Source organism: Lissotriton helveticus, chromosome 8 (assembly GCF_964261635.1).
Source record: "Lissotriton helveticus chromosome 8, aLisHel1.1, whole genome shotgun sequence".
Lineage (NCBI taxonomy): Eukaryota > Metazoa > Chordata > Amphibia > Caudata > Salamandridae > Lissotriton > Lissotriton helveticus.
The window spans coordinates 1721039457-1721054485 of NC_136069.1; the positions used below are offsets into that span (position 1 = coordinate 1721039457).

At 43.5% G+C, this 15029-nt stretch overlaps 1 pseudogene; it reads right to left on the reverse strand.

Annotated features, from left to right (window-relative positions):
• Positions 1-918: 918 nt before the first annotated feature.
• Positions 919-14655, reverse strand: LOC144774151 (uncharacterized; annotated as a pseudogene).
• Between the last annotated feature and the right edge of the window lie 374 nt (positions 14656-15029).

Genomic DNA, 15029 nt, shown 5'->3' on the forward strand with positions numbered 1-15029 from the left:
GCAGCCAGAGCTGTGGATGCGGAAAAATTACCTCAAACCAAACTGTTCCAGGTCATACTTCTCTTCTGCCCTCTTAGCTCTATAATGGTTACCAGAGGCCTAAAGCTTCACCCTCCAGCGAAGGCTACATCTTTTCTTCCTGTTCTTGCTCAGGATCCACCTTCTTTAACAAAAACTCCATATTACACTCCACCTACAGCGCGTTATTCCAGGCTAGCTCTACTTGTTTGTGCAACAAATCTCAAACCAGAGGACATGTTTGACTGTCCAAACGGCTCCGTGATTGAACTCACTTTCTGCGGGAATATGAGCAGGTACACAGCTCTCAACTCATGCTATGGCTGCTTGGTTCATCAATCCACCTCCTACGAAGCTGCTCTAATGCAGTGCACAAGGGACTGTTTATAGCAAAAAGCAGACCCAATAATCACACTTTATGTCAAATTAAGTTCTTTGTACTCTGCATGAACTGTGTACAAAGAGCATATATTTTTTCACAACTGGACATTTTATTTAAATGAATGGGAAAAATAAAATACATTTCAAGGCATAACAAAAGAGCCATTCCTTGTGTTGTTTCATTTAAAGAACCAACCTTTGATGTCTAGCAACCAAGTTACAACACATCTGGCTTCTCTCCTGTGGCTGGGTCTCTGCTGAAATACAAATTCAGTGCAATTGATGACTACTGAAATTCCAAGTATTTCTGGCTTATAAAATGCATCCCAGACATATTAGCTTTGGCAATGCTTGTTTATATAGCATTTTATACTGCAGTTATTCGCTGTGTAGAACTATTAATATAAGTAATATTAGTGCACAATTTATAAATCAGATGGATGCAGGGTTAAGGCTATCCTGCCAGAGTACCGCACTGTGATCTGCAGCTCCCATACATATCTTGGTAATTTGACATAGTTAATTTCCTGTGTTCACCTGGTGTATATGCAATGACGCTGGCCGACTGAAACTCTTGTCACACTCTACAATTATATGGTTTTTCACCAGTATGCCTCCATTGTTGTAACTGCAATGATTCTTTCAATCTGAAAGCATTTCCACATTTTGAGCAGGTGTATGGTTTCTCCCCTGTGTGAATGTGTTTAATTTTTTTATTGACTGTATAATTAATTAAAATCATTACAATCAACAATGAAACAATTTCTTGTATATAGAAAAAGATAAATACTTAAAAAGCTGAAGTTAAAAGCTTATGCTAAAATCGGAACTGTGATTGGATTACATCATTTACTTGCATGAAATATTTTGTTCAAGTGACTGAGTCCCGCATGGTTGTGTGAATGTGTTGGTGTTTCTGAAAAGAGCCTTTTAATCTGAATGCCTTCCCACATTCTGGACATGTGTACAGTTTCTTGCTTGTGTGCATTTGTTGGTGTTTCCGGAAAGAGTCCTTTAACCTTAAAAGACTTCCCACAGTCTTGACATGCAAACAGTTTTACTCCTTTGTGAATTTTCAGGTGTTTGTGGTAAATAAATAATTAATTACCGGTACTATTTTTGACAAGATATACAAATAACAGATAGCTCAATAAATAAGAGGCAGGATCCGATGTATCCGAGTCAGAAGGATTTTATTCAGGCAAAAAGGAAGGGACTGGAACGGGACAGCCTGAAATAAAATAGGAAGGAAGGCAAGAAGGCAGCTGCCGGGGGCAGGGAAAATGGCAGGGATGGCATGAGCAGCTTTCAGTAACAGTACACAATATATATATACCAATACAATTACATTACATTCAATACAGTAGGCGTAACAGTAGGCGTAACTCGTAGCAGTCGCGAAAGATAAGGGCAAAATGATGTAACAAGAAGGCGTGTACAGGGCGTATACATAGACATGTGATGTAAACGTAACAGAAGTGTCATAAATGGGGCGAAAACATGGAGGGGGCTACCTGAGTAGCTGGGACCTTTAACCTAGTGGTGCGCGCAAACGGGCAATGACGTGTTACCAGGGAGAACTGGGGGCTATGACTTCTGCACTAGAAGAGGAGACTAAAGTCTGCGGTGTCAGGACGACATGTACCTAAGGCATATCTGGTATCTGGTGTTTGGGGTACATGTTGATAGAATCCAAAAAGTTATCAGGGTAAAGGCTACTTGACACTAAGGCTGGTGCATGCATTATTCTTCATGTATTACGTGTGCTAGGAATATCCTATGAATATAATACAGTATTTCTCTTGCATGGAGACAGAAAGGCTAGACTATGGCTGAAACTATTGATGCGATTCAGTAGTTTAGGAATGCAGAGAAGGAGGGCTGGACTGATAACTAGAAGCATAACATACTCTTGGCAGACTGGCAGGCAGAGCCAGGCCGGGCCGGGCACTGTGCTGCGCGAAAGGAAGTGAAGGGTCAGGGATGCAGGTGGGGGCTGTATCGCTCCTCGGAGAGGTTTCAGGAGACAGGAGCTTGAATCTGGTGTCCGGGCCCTTTTGAGGCCTAGAAACGGGGACATTTACTGAATTAACGTGCACACTGTGAAACGTGGCAACATAGGCCTAATACTCGTTGCTTTCACGAGAACTGGAAACTGGCATACTAGAGCTGGACACAACTATAATTGCGTCTTTAATCGATCATAGGGGGATACATGCATATCGATCATGCACATATAACATAAGATGGGGAACACGTAGGCACATATAACAAGGCAAAATTTACTTTTCCACATTCCCTCCTTGTGCCCTACGTTTCCATCAGGAAACATCTATATTCATGATACCATCTATCATTTCATATAGCATCATTTGCTCGTCTCGAATTGTCTTGGAACGGGATTTAGGACTAGGAATACAAGAGGTAGCACACATGCCGCAAATCGCAGGGCCACATTGTAAACAGAGGCAGCAACTGAATATGATCATTACTGCTATACCTAGGAATGACAATACTTTCCATCCCCAGGCAGATATTATACTCCAGAGCCAACCGGACCATGTCCAGGTGCCTGGATTCTGGTGTAACTGATGGGCAATTTTATGAAGTCTGGTTATAGCTGAATAAACAGACGGCACGTTATTAGGAATGAAAATGCAGCAACTAGATCCGATGACTCTACAAGCTCCTCCTCTATCGGCCAGTATGACGTCAAGAACGAGACGATTTTGGAGCACGACAAATCTCATAGCAGATTGCTCTTCAGTTAAGTTACCTAGAGCAGAAGTAGTCTCATTCACTACTGCTTCAAGGGTTCTGGTTAACCTACGTATTAACTTACTATTCTGGACAGGTCCTATAAAGAAGAAGAAACCTTTATTGAAATCTTGATATTGTTCTAGAGTAGTTTCAGTTTGATCGACAATTGGGGACTCGATCTCCCTTCTATGTCTAACGTGTACTAGATGTGTGTTTCTGTGATAATCAGATGGAGCTAGAAAAACTGGTGGCAGTAGGAAGGCAATGTAACATGTTCCCTCCCAATCGAGGGGCAGACGAACATATGCGGTCTGACCACAAACAAAATAAGAATGACGTGAAGCTTTGAAAATAGATTTCCCACTGTCACTATACTCGACAATGGTAGTACAATCACTATGTCCTACATGTGCGGAACCATTCTTTCTGACACATAATTCGCCTTTGACTGGTAGAACTGAAATAGCAGGCAAATCTGGAGTAGTATCGGATTGAACATTCAAGACCATAAAATTCGAGGAATAATTACCTAAATCATATACTTCATTTTCTAGATCTAACCCTGTTCTATGGGAAAGACCTTGCTTGTCTGGGAAACATGTTCTATTCAGAAGGGACATATCAGTCGAAGATGACGTTAACGTGGACCATGCTCCACACGAACCATTATGTGAAAACGGATAAGGAAAGAGTGGCAGAACTCCCTTCGGTGTCTGGAAAGGGGGAAGCCGACCACATACCCAACAATTAGTGGCATTGCTGGTCTGGTGTGAATAATGCAACATTCGGATAAAACTATTATTACGCATAGCAAGACGATAAGATAACTCGTGGGGAGGCAGATCACTAAATGTGTGCTCTACTGTAGCATTAGAAAACATATGTACATGTGAAATAGGAAAACATAAATGTAAAGCATAACTTGTGCATGTAACCATAAGGCTCAAGAATAACAAAAAGAATAAAACGATAATGCATCTTTAAGAGTTTTGACTAACTCTCTCACTGTGTGGGTCTGTCTCATACATGTCAGGAACCTGTCTAACCGTTTCACCCGAGAGGGACTTAGACAATTAAACTGGCTGACTTATTTTACTAGACCTCAGTTTTTGTTTATACTCCTGCTGCGGAGTTTTCTCTAACAGGGGAATTTTCGGTTCAGAGTCTGTGTTTGGACAGTCCTTGAAAAATGTCTTTGGCTCAAGTCCGTGAAACTTCTTCACATGGCTGGAGTGTAGCCAGCCTTTGCGGTTCTCGACCTTCACTGCCGTCCGGGTGGTGAGGAGGACGAGGCGGGGCTCCTTCCATCGGGGCTCCAGCGGACTTGAACGATCAAAATTGCGAACCAACACCAGATCACCTGGAACGAATTCATGCGGTTTCACCTCAGTGTTGTCTGGAAATGTAGCGGCAACCTGTGAACGACAAGATTGTAGTGCAGACATCAAGGAGGCAAGGTAATCTGTCAGCATATTACTGTTAATATCGGTAATCTTACCCCACATATTTGGAGGGCGGCCGAATACGACCTCATACGGGGACAGACCTGATCTGGAATGTGCAACCATTCTCATGTAAAACAGAGCAACTGGCAGAGCTACTATCCAATCTACACCTTTCTCTGCACATACTTTAGCAAGGCGGATTTTTAAAGTCTGGTTATGTCTCTCTACGAGACCGGCTGCTTCGGGATGGCGTACACAATGGAACTTCCACTGGTACCCTAACAGAAGGGATACTTGTTTCATGAGCTCAGATGAGAATGGCTGGCCGTTATCTGAATACACGACCCTAGGTAAACCATAGCGGGGAAAGAACTCACGAACCAACTGCCTGGCAGTGGTCGCAGCTGTGTAATCTGGGACTGGATATGCCTCTGTCCACCTGGACAAAGCGCATACAACTACGAGGACATACTTGAAACCTCGACATCGTTCCATCTGAATATAATCCATCTGGAGGACTTCAAAAGGGTGGTCAGGAGGTTGGAAACCACCTTGTTCCACCGGGACACTTTTACCTGGATTGAACTGACAACATATCATACAGGTACGGACTTTCTGCTTGGCTGCTGCTCGTAAATGCTTGTTGAACCAAAGGTTCTGAATACTGTCTAACATGGCTTTTTCTCCTAAATGTGCAGGACTATGTGCGGTGTTAATAATGACTTGAACCATAGAGTCGGGGAGAAACCATGTGGCTTTTCCCTTCGTCAACCATCCTTGATCTGTCTGGACCCCTCCTTGTTCGGACCATTTCTTGATTTCATCAGGAGTAGCATGTGACTGTATGTCTATGACATCTTGTGTAGGGTCCTTAACTGTCATACAAGTAGTCTGTTCTGGAGTGTGTGTCAGTGTCGTGTTAACTGGAATGTCTGGAGTCTGAGCTGTAAGCTTGGCTGTTCGATCTGCTAGATCGTTACCTTGGGAAATGATGTCAGTGACTTTCGTATGTGCTTTGCACTTCATGATAGCGATGGCTGTCGGTAAATGTATTGCATCTAACAGAGCTTGAATAAGGAGACCATGCTGGATCTTGGTTCCATGAGAAGTCATGAAACCTCTTTCTTGCCAGAGCACTCCAAAGTCGTGTACGACTCCGAATGCATAACGTGAATCTGTGTATATGTTAACTTTCAGGTTCTTGGCACGTATGCAGGCTTTGGTCAGAGCGACGAGCTCTGCTGCTTGAGCGGACAGGGTGTCAATACGATGTGTTTCTATAACTTCAGTTTCAGTAGTCACTGCATACGCGGCTACTAGTTCTCCTGTACTTGTTCTCATACATGAACCATCCACATAAAGTGTCAGGTCGGGATCAGGTAATGCAATATCTGTCAAGTCTTGTCTTGGCTTTGTCATGGTGTCAACAACTTCCACACAGTCATGTGTGGCAGGATTTGAAGTAACTGACGGTAACAGTGTAGCTGGATTTAAAATGTTGCAGCGTCTGATTTCTATGTGTGGCTGGAACAGTGTCAGTTCATAACCTGTTAAACGTGCAATTGTCAAGTGCTGAGTCTGGGTTCTGTTTAAAAGAACTTCCACGGAGTGTGGAACTTGTACTGTCAGGGAGTGTCCTAACACTATGGAATCACTTTGTCTGATAGCTAGAGCTGTGGCTGCAACTGACTTGAGGCACGCAGGCAAAGCCTGGGCTACTGGATCTAATGTGCTAGAAAAATAAGCACAGGGCTTGTATTGTCCTGCTTGATCTTGTGTGAGAACAGATAATGCAGTACCTTCACGTTCAGTAACAAAAAGTGTAAAAGGCTTACTGTAGTTCAGTGTTGCTAGAACAGGTGCATTACATAAAGCTTTCTTTAACTCATTGAAAACAAGTGTATGTTCCTGGGTCCAAGGGAGGACAGTCGATACGGCTGCCTCCTGTGTCGTTAACTATATCAGTGGCTTGGCTAGAAATGCATACTGAGGAATCCATTGTCTACAGTAAGAAGTGAGGCCGATAAAAGCTCGTACCTCCTTCTGGGTCTTGGGCTGTGGAAGACATGCTATTAACTGTATACGGTCAGGCGTCAACTGCCTACCCCTCTTGGACAGTAAGTGTCCTAAGTAGACCACTTGCTGGACACAGAATTGTAATTTGGAAGGGGACACCTTGTGCCCCATCTCGGCCAGAAAATACAGGACTGTAAGTGACGCACCCTCGCAGTCACGTTCAGAACGGGCTGTGATCAGTAGATCATCGACATACTGGAGCAGGGCAGTGGCAGCTGGCATGTGAATATTGTCTAGTTGTCTTTTAAGTGCTTGACTGTAAATGCTAGGACTTTCTGTGAAACCTTGAGGAGCTCGTGTAAATGTATAGCTCCTTCCATTTAAACAGAAACCGAAAAGGAACTGGCTGTCTGGATGAATGGGAACACTGAAAAATGTGTTCTTGAGATCAATAACTGTAAAGAACGCGGCTTCGGAATCAATGGCTGTCAATAGAGAAGAAATATCGGGAACTACTGGGTATTGGGGAATGATACATTTATTAAGCTCTCGAAGGTCAATTACTAATCGATAAACTGGAGGTGCATTTGGATCAGTACGTTTCAGAATTGGAATGATAGGAGAATTACATACATTGGAGTCAGTTTCTACAACCACTCCTTGAGCAATGAGCTCGTCAATAATTTTGGATAAGGCTGCTACAGCCTCAGGTGGCAATTTGTACTGTCGGATTCGTGGTAGAACAACACCTTGTTTCAGAGTCACACGATGGGGTGTGATATGCATACAACCTACATCAGTTGGACCATGCGCCCATAAATGCTGTGGTACATTCAATAATCTTGGATCAAAATCACGTAATACATAATGACCTTTGAAGTCTCTGAGGAACAGACGTACTCCTTCTGGAGAGCAGCATATAACTGCTCCTAACTCTTTCAATGTCTTAATGCCTAACAAGTTTTCTGGACAAGACTTCGTGAGTAACAAATCTGTAGTTCGAGACAATGGACCAACTTCTAGGGAAACTGGTTTCGATATTTCATTAACGATAGGCTTTCCTGAAAATCCAAGGGAAACATTTCTAGAGCCTGAGAGCGGAGCCCCTGGAACCTCGTCATGACTGATAGTAGTCCTACTTGCCCCTGTATCAATCAGAAACTTTCTGTCTTTCCCTAATACTTGACTGTGTACATAGGGACCCTCTTGATCTACAGGTATCTCGATGAGAGGCAAGCCTACCTCCCTCTCTAGGCTGTTTCATGAATACGGCTGATAATCTGGATATTCTGTCTGGGCATACTGGTACATCTGTTGTGTAACGTGCTGTGTTGCAGCTATAGGCTGCGGTACGGTAACTGTCTGTTGTGCATTCTGTGGTGGCTGAGAAGTTTGTGAAACTTGTTCTTGTCTAGGCGGACGTGGTCTTTCTTTAGTCTTACCAGTAGCAATGTTGTGTTTCAGAACTGCACATTCACTTATAAAATGACCGGGCTGTTTACAATAATTGCATGTCCCTTTAACAGGAACTGCAGGATGACTGACTTGATTCGTACCCCTCTTCTGACTGTCTTGGGGAACAGATTGTGCAACTAATACTTTCATTTTCGTGTCTTTCATATGTCTCCTTTCGTGTTCCTGCTCCTCCCTGATTCTGTTCTGGTGGTACTGGAGCATCTGGAGCATCTGTGATGGAGAATTAGCTTGCCAGGTACTTTCGACTTTCAGTACTCGATTTTTAACTTGTGGACTTGAATTCTCGACTAGTTTGGTAACAAAAAGATGAGGGTATGATTCACTACTTGTTTTCAGACCACTATTAATAATAAAACATTTCTCAAATCTAGAATAAAAATCACTAGTATCTTCGTCTTGTTTCTGTTTACAGGCTGAGATGGCATCCCAGTCTTCCTTTTTCGTGGCTAGTAATCTTGGCAAAACTTGTATCAATAACTCGGGCAATTCTTTAGCTTTCTCCCCAAGACCGGTACCTGGTACTCGTGTATTATCTTCAGCTTCTAGAGCTGTCCAATCTATCTTTTTCTCTCCCACCTCCCATTCTTTTTCTTTGAGTTTTTCATATATGCCCGCAGGCAACAGGACCTTTAACATTTTAATGATATCTGGATACGTGTATTCTCCCATACGGAGCATGTCCTTTAATTCACGGTGGAACCCTGCTGGATCTTTGTCATGACAGGGAATTAACTTCTTCATTTCTAAGAGTTCCATCTTTGTAATAGGGGTGTAAACAAATACTCGTTCTAGACCACCACCCTCTTTCTTGACTGGATGTACTTCTCGTAACGGATTCTGTCTGTCTATGTAGAATGATTTACTTTCTGGGGGTGGGGCGTGAACAAAATGTGGGTTCAGAAACGTTCGGTATTTGTGGCGCTGTTCTAGAATGATACTAATTAAATCGGTACCTAGACCTTTCCATCTGTACTGGAGTAACTCGTTTAATACATCATGTAGGGGACCTGGATCGGAATGCTGATCCTCATACAGTGTGATGAGGTGCTGGATCATATACATACCCACCAGTCGCTGCTCGGCTGGGGGCAGTTTCAGAAACGTTTGAGCCACTATTTCGTCAGGAAAAGTGGTAGAATCAGTAGTCCACCGGACTGCTGATCGGGCTAGTTCTTGTTCATGCATGGTACTGAGCTCACTATAACCTATTAGTGATTTCAGGATTTTATCTGTAGTCTGGAATACTTGTTCTAGAGAACATTGTTCTGGTACTGGAGAGGGAAAAACTTTCTTGTAGTCTAGGCGTGAATGTCGGTCGGAAAGTCTAGTTCTACCTACATACGCTATTCTGGCAGGATTCTCGCTGTCTACCTCTTCACTGGAAGAGTCATTCTCTTTCTCGGTTGCTCTACTTACTCTCTCTTTCTCGTGTATACTTACAATTTCTTTACGGATTTTCCTGTACATACTCTCTATACTATTTTGTGTCTTGTGTTTTCCCTCGGCTATATTGTCACTCCACCTAGTCAGGACTTTCATTTCTTCCTTGTCTTTATCAGGGTAATCTTGTTCTCTTATTAAACAGTTAATCATAAATTGCAGAATCATACTTTGAATATCGACCTTTCTGTGTGCCATAGCTTCGTGAATACTTCCTGGATTCTCCCCTGTACGGATAAAACAATATATTCTATCTAGATGTTCTTTCATGTCTGGCAGGGTGACCAAAAAGTTGGCAACCCGTCTTAAACGTATTGAATACAGGAGCATGTGATCCTCGCCTGGTACTGGATCATATGCGCAATCAGTAATGTTTCGCTTAAGATCTGCGTATGTAGTCACTTTTGGCGTACGCTGTAACGCTAGTTCATGTAGCGTCATACGTCTTGGTTGAGGCGGGGTACGAGGAGAACCTCCCCCCGCGGCTCCTAAACTAGAATCGTCGGGGAATACTGTACGGGCTGATAAGGTGACTGATGAAACGGGTACATGTACAGTGGACTGGGCCGGGGGTGCTGTAACAGGTACTGCAACATTAACTGGACCCACGGGACCAGTGGCTGGAGGAGCAGGAATTACATTATTAACGGGAGCAGGCGGAACAGGATTTGCATATTCTGGAACGGTATCGTCCAAATAGGACGAAAGAAAAATATCAGCTGCAGTCGGTTTATGACGTAGCTTAATCGGGACCAATGGCGGCGGAAAATTACAGGGTGCTTCCGGGGTTGCTTTTGGCAAGCCTTCGGCAAGAAGAGGATACATACCCTTAATAAGGGCATTTCTCTGTCTGTCTGACTGTTCTGCTCTAACTCGTTCACCTTCTTCTATTAATTCCCTTTCTTGGGCTTTCTCTGAGGATTCTCTACTTGATTTTGTCTTTCTGAATTCTTTTTCGGTTCTTTTATGAGATTCTTTGCGCCATAACTCGATGGCGTCTTTCTGGGACTGTCTGGCTTTCTTTTTCCATAATGCTTCTTCTACTCGCATGATGCACTCGGCATCCCATGTACCTGATACAGGCCATCTATATTTCTCTTCGAGATCTTTAGTGTAATCTGACCATAAGTCTAGATATATTATGGCATCTAAGCCATGCTTGTGATACATAAAATGTCCTGGACTGTCCCTAGGAGGGACAGGGACTGCTTCTTCAAGCAGCCCTTTTCTGGTCTTTAACTGACGTAACTTGGAAAACAGAGGCATTACGGGAATACACTTGGAATACAATATACAATAATCACAGTAATAACATAGCAGACAAACTTTCATACCACGACATAAAAATACATGAATAACAGTTCGAACAGAATACTACCTGATACACTGAAAACAGAACGCATGAATTTCTTGAGAACTGAACTTACTAGAAATACTGGATGCACTGCTAAAACAGTACAGAACATACCGGTCCCATAAAGAGACACGTCTGGACCCGTACCCACCTAAGTGGATACTTCGTGCTGGATCTGTGTACCCAAACCCATCGGACCAGGAGCAAACTAATGCTCCTGTCTAGATACCCCCCTGTGACGGTACTCACCGGGAAAGCAGAAACTGGAAGGCCTCGGACTGGACTGGACTGGACCACTACGACGTCGGACTACGAACTTCGGAAACTTCGGTTACAGGTGGGCCTCCAGATACTTCGGACCTTGCACTCTCGGCTTGGGCTCTGGTCGGGACTCGCCGCGTTCCACACCGCCTCGTCTGGATGCTGGACCGCAACCTCCGTCTCCTCCGTGGGCCTGAGGGATACTTGAAGCAGAAATATCTGCACGTGCACGGTATGGTTCCGTCACGGCTGCAGAGGGTCAGGGGGCCTGCGTGGCTTCGCCGGCGCGTGGGGAAAGGGCAGGTACCTATTCGGGCGCCATTATGTGGTAAATAAATAATTAATTACCGGTACTTTTTTTGACAAGATATACAAATAACAGATAGCTCAATAAATAAGAGGCAGGATCCGATGTATCCGAGTCAGAAGGATTTTATTCAGGCAAAAAGGAAGGGACTGGAACGGGACAGCCTGAAATAAAATAGGAAGGAAGGCAAGAAGGCAGCTGCCGGGGGCAGGGAAAATGGCAGGGATGGCATGAGCAGCTTTCAGTAACAGTACACAATATATATATACCAATACAATTACATTACATTCAATACAGTAGGCGTAACAGTAGGCGTAACTCGTAGCAGTCGCGAAAGATAAGGGCAAAATGATGTAACAAGAAGGCGTGTACAGGGCGTATACATAGACATGTGATGTAAACGTAACAGAAGTGTCATAAATGGGGCGGAAACATGGAGGGGGCTACCTGAGTAGCTGGGACCTTTAACCTAGTGGTGCGCGCAAACGGGCAATGACGTGTTACCAGGGAGAACTGGGGGCTATGACTTCTGCACTAGAAGAGGAGACTAAAGTCTGCGGTGTCAGGACGACATGTACCTAAGGCATATCTGGTATCTGGTGTTTGGGGTACATGTTGATAGAATCCAAAAAGTTATCAGGGTAAAGGCTACTTGACACTAAGGCTGGTGCATGCATTATTCTTCATGTATTACGTGTGCTAGGAATATCCTATGAATATAATACAGTATTTCTCTTGCATGGAGACAGAAAGGCTAGACTATGGCTGAAAGTATTGATGCGATTCAGTAGTTTAGGAATGCAGAGAAGGAGGGCTGGACTGATAACTAGAAGCATAACATACTCTTGGCAGACTGGCAGGCAGAGCCAGGCCGGGCCGGGCACTGTGCTGCGCGAAAGGAAGTGAAGGGTCAGGGATGCAGGTGGGGGCTGTATCGCTCCTCGGAGAGGTTTCAGGAGACAGGAGCTTGAATCTGGTGTCCGGGCCCTTTTGAGGCCTAGAAACGGGGACATTTACTGAATTAACGTGCACACTGTGAAACGTGGCAACATAGGCCTAATACTCGTTGCTTTCACGAGAACTGGAAACTGGCATACTAGAGCTGGACACAACTATAATTGCGTCTTTAATCGATCATAGGGGGATACATGCATATCGATCATGCACATATAACATAAGATGGGGAACACGTAGGCACATATAACATGGCAAAATTTACTTTTCCACATGTTGCTGGAATGATCTTTGAAATCTGAACATGTTTCCACACTCAATACATGTATATGCAGTTTCACCAGTGTCTCCACTGGTGATGCTGCAATAATACTTTCAATCTGAAAGCTTTCCCACATTCTGAACATACATAAGGTTTTTCACCTGTGTGTATTTGTTAGTGTTGCATAAAACATGCTTTCAATCTAAAAGCTTTCCCACAATCGGAACAGGAGTATGTTTTTTCACCTGTGTGAATTTGTTTAAGTTGCTGAAAAGAAGTCTTTAATCTGAAAGCCTTCCCACACTCACTGCAGTGAAATGGCTTTTCACCTGTGTGTATTAATTGGTGATTATACAGTGATGACAGGTCACTCAAACCTTTCCCACACTCTGTACATTTATATGGTTTTTCACCAGTATGTTTCCACTGATGTCGCTGCAATGTTGCTTTTAATCGGAAAGCCTTCCCACACTCTGTACAAACAAATGGGGTCTCACCGGTGTGTATACTCTGGTGCGTGCACAAAGGTGACAGTTCCCTAAAACCTTTCCAGCACACGGTGCACTCGAATGGTCTCTCACCAGTGTGTGTACGCTGGTGATGTCGCAATCATGTTGAGTTGAATCTGTTTCCACATTCACTGCATTTGGAGGGATTCTCACTAGTGTGTCTTTGTTCATGTCGAGTTAGTCCCGAAAAGTGAGTGAAGCACCTTCCATCCTCCTTACATGAATATAGCTTCTCTCCAGTGTGTATTCATTGATGTGTATCAAACGACCATCGGGCCCTAAAACTCTTCCCACACTCGGAACATGTATATGGTTTCTCTCCAGTGTGAATTTGAAAGTGCTGAATCAATGCTTCTGGGAAACTAAAAGTCTTTCCACATTCTGAGCACAGCTGTGCTTTTTCACCCACATTTTTTTTTAGAGTCAATGATTTTTATTATTCGGAAATCAGAATCATAGTACACAGCGTCCTGCCTACATCCTAAGGCCGGCAGAGCAAAAATGAATACCAAAGCATCGCTTTAAGACATACAACGTGAAGGATTAACACAGTAACGGACAGCGAGTAGGACTGTCATACTGATTACCTATTTATGGACATCGGTAAGGGCAAAAAAGCAAATCAAAGAAGAGGACAATCTAACTAAACAACTCCCACCTCCTATTCCCTCCCCCCACCCACCTCTGCACCAGTTCCATCAATAGTTGAAGACCCTCCATCATTCATATCGGGTATCTGCAAAATCCACCTAAGATTGAAAGGGGCCCAAGGGCTCCAGGGGGACAAGCTTGAGGATCTGTAAATATTTTGGGCATGTCACTTCTCTCATGTCGTGAGTGAGGAGATGCATTAAAGGTGCCCAGAGTTTAACACAATCTTTACCCTTCCCATCCACACTTAGTGACATACGCCCCATAGCTAGGAGATGCTACAGGCGATGCACCCACGTGTTTTTGTGTGTGTCGGGTTAATTTGATTTTTTGACTAAATTTCATTCCGCATTCATCACATGAATATGATTTCTTACCTCTGTGTATTTGCTGATGCCTATACAGTAACAATGGAAAACTAATACTTTTCTCACACTCAGAACACGTGTGTGGTTTATCACCTGTGTGTTTTTGCTGGTGCCTATACATTAATGATGGGTACCTGAAACATTTCCCAGATTCAATGCATGCATAAGGTTTCTCATCAGTGTGTTTTTTCTGGGCCGTACTCATTGCTGATGGGTCACTGTAACTATTTCCATACTTGAGCGCATAGTTTCTCAATAGGCTGTGCCCTTTAACTTGTTTCCAGTCGATATGAAAAAATGGAACATTTGTGTACACTTTTAGTTCATTCTTGATTCGTGTTGTTTGCTGAAAGATTCTACTGGCTGCCAACTGATTATTTCTTTGTTTTGTTTTACGATGTTTTCTGCTCAGTGCAATTTCTGCCAAAGTCATTTGAGAGCACCTCGGATGGTACCAGTGGAGTCTGAATGTCTGTTTTATTACTTGATGTCCATGCCCTGTAGAATAGAGATACCACAAATTACTTCAGGATGTTATGCAGAATACATTCTCTTTTCAGAGCAGTGGTAACCATGTAGGCTCAGAATGGCCAAGACCAAGACAGATTCTCGGGATAACCACTGATTTGACATTTAAGTTTCATTTAGATTAAGTGAATGCAAATGCATTTGATGTGGACATCCTAAAAAGATGGATTCTGGGTCTACTTTGGCTCCCTCTGATTCAGAGATATAGATGCACGTGCACACACATTCAAGGCACTCCACAGCTCAGGCCCCAACTACTAGAACAGCCTGCACACACACACACACACACACACACAAAC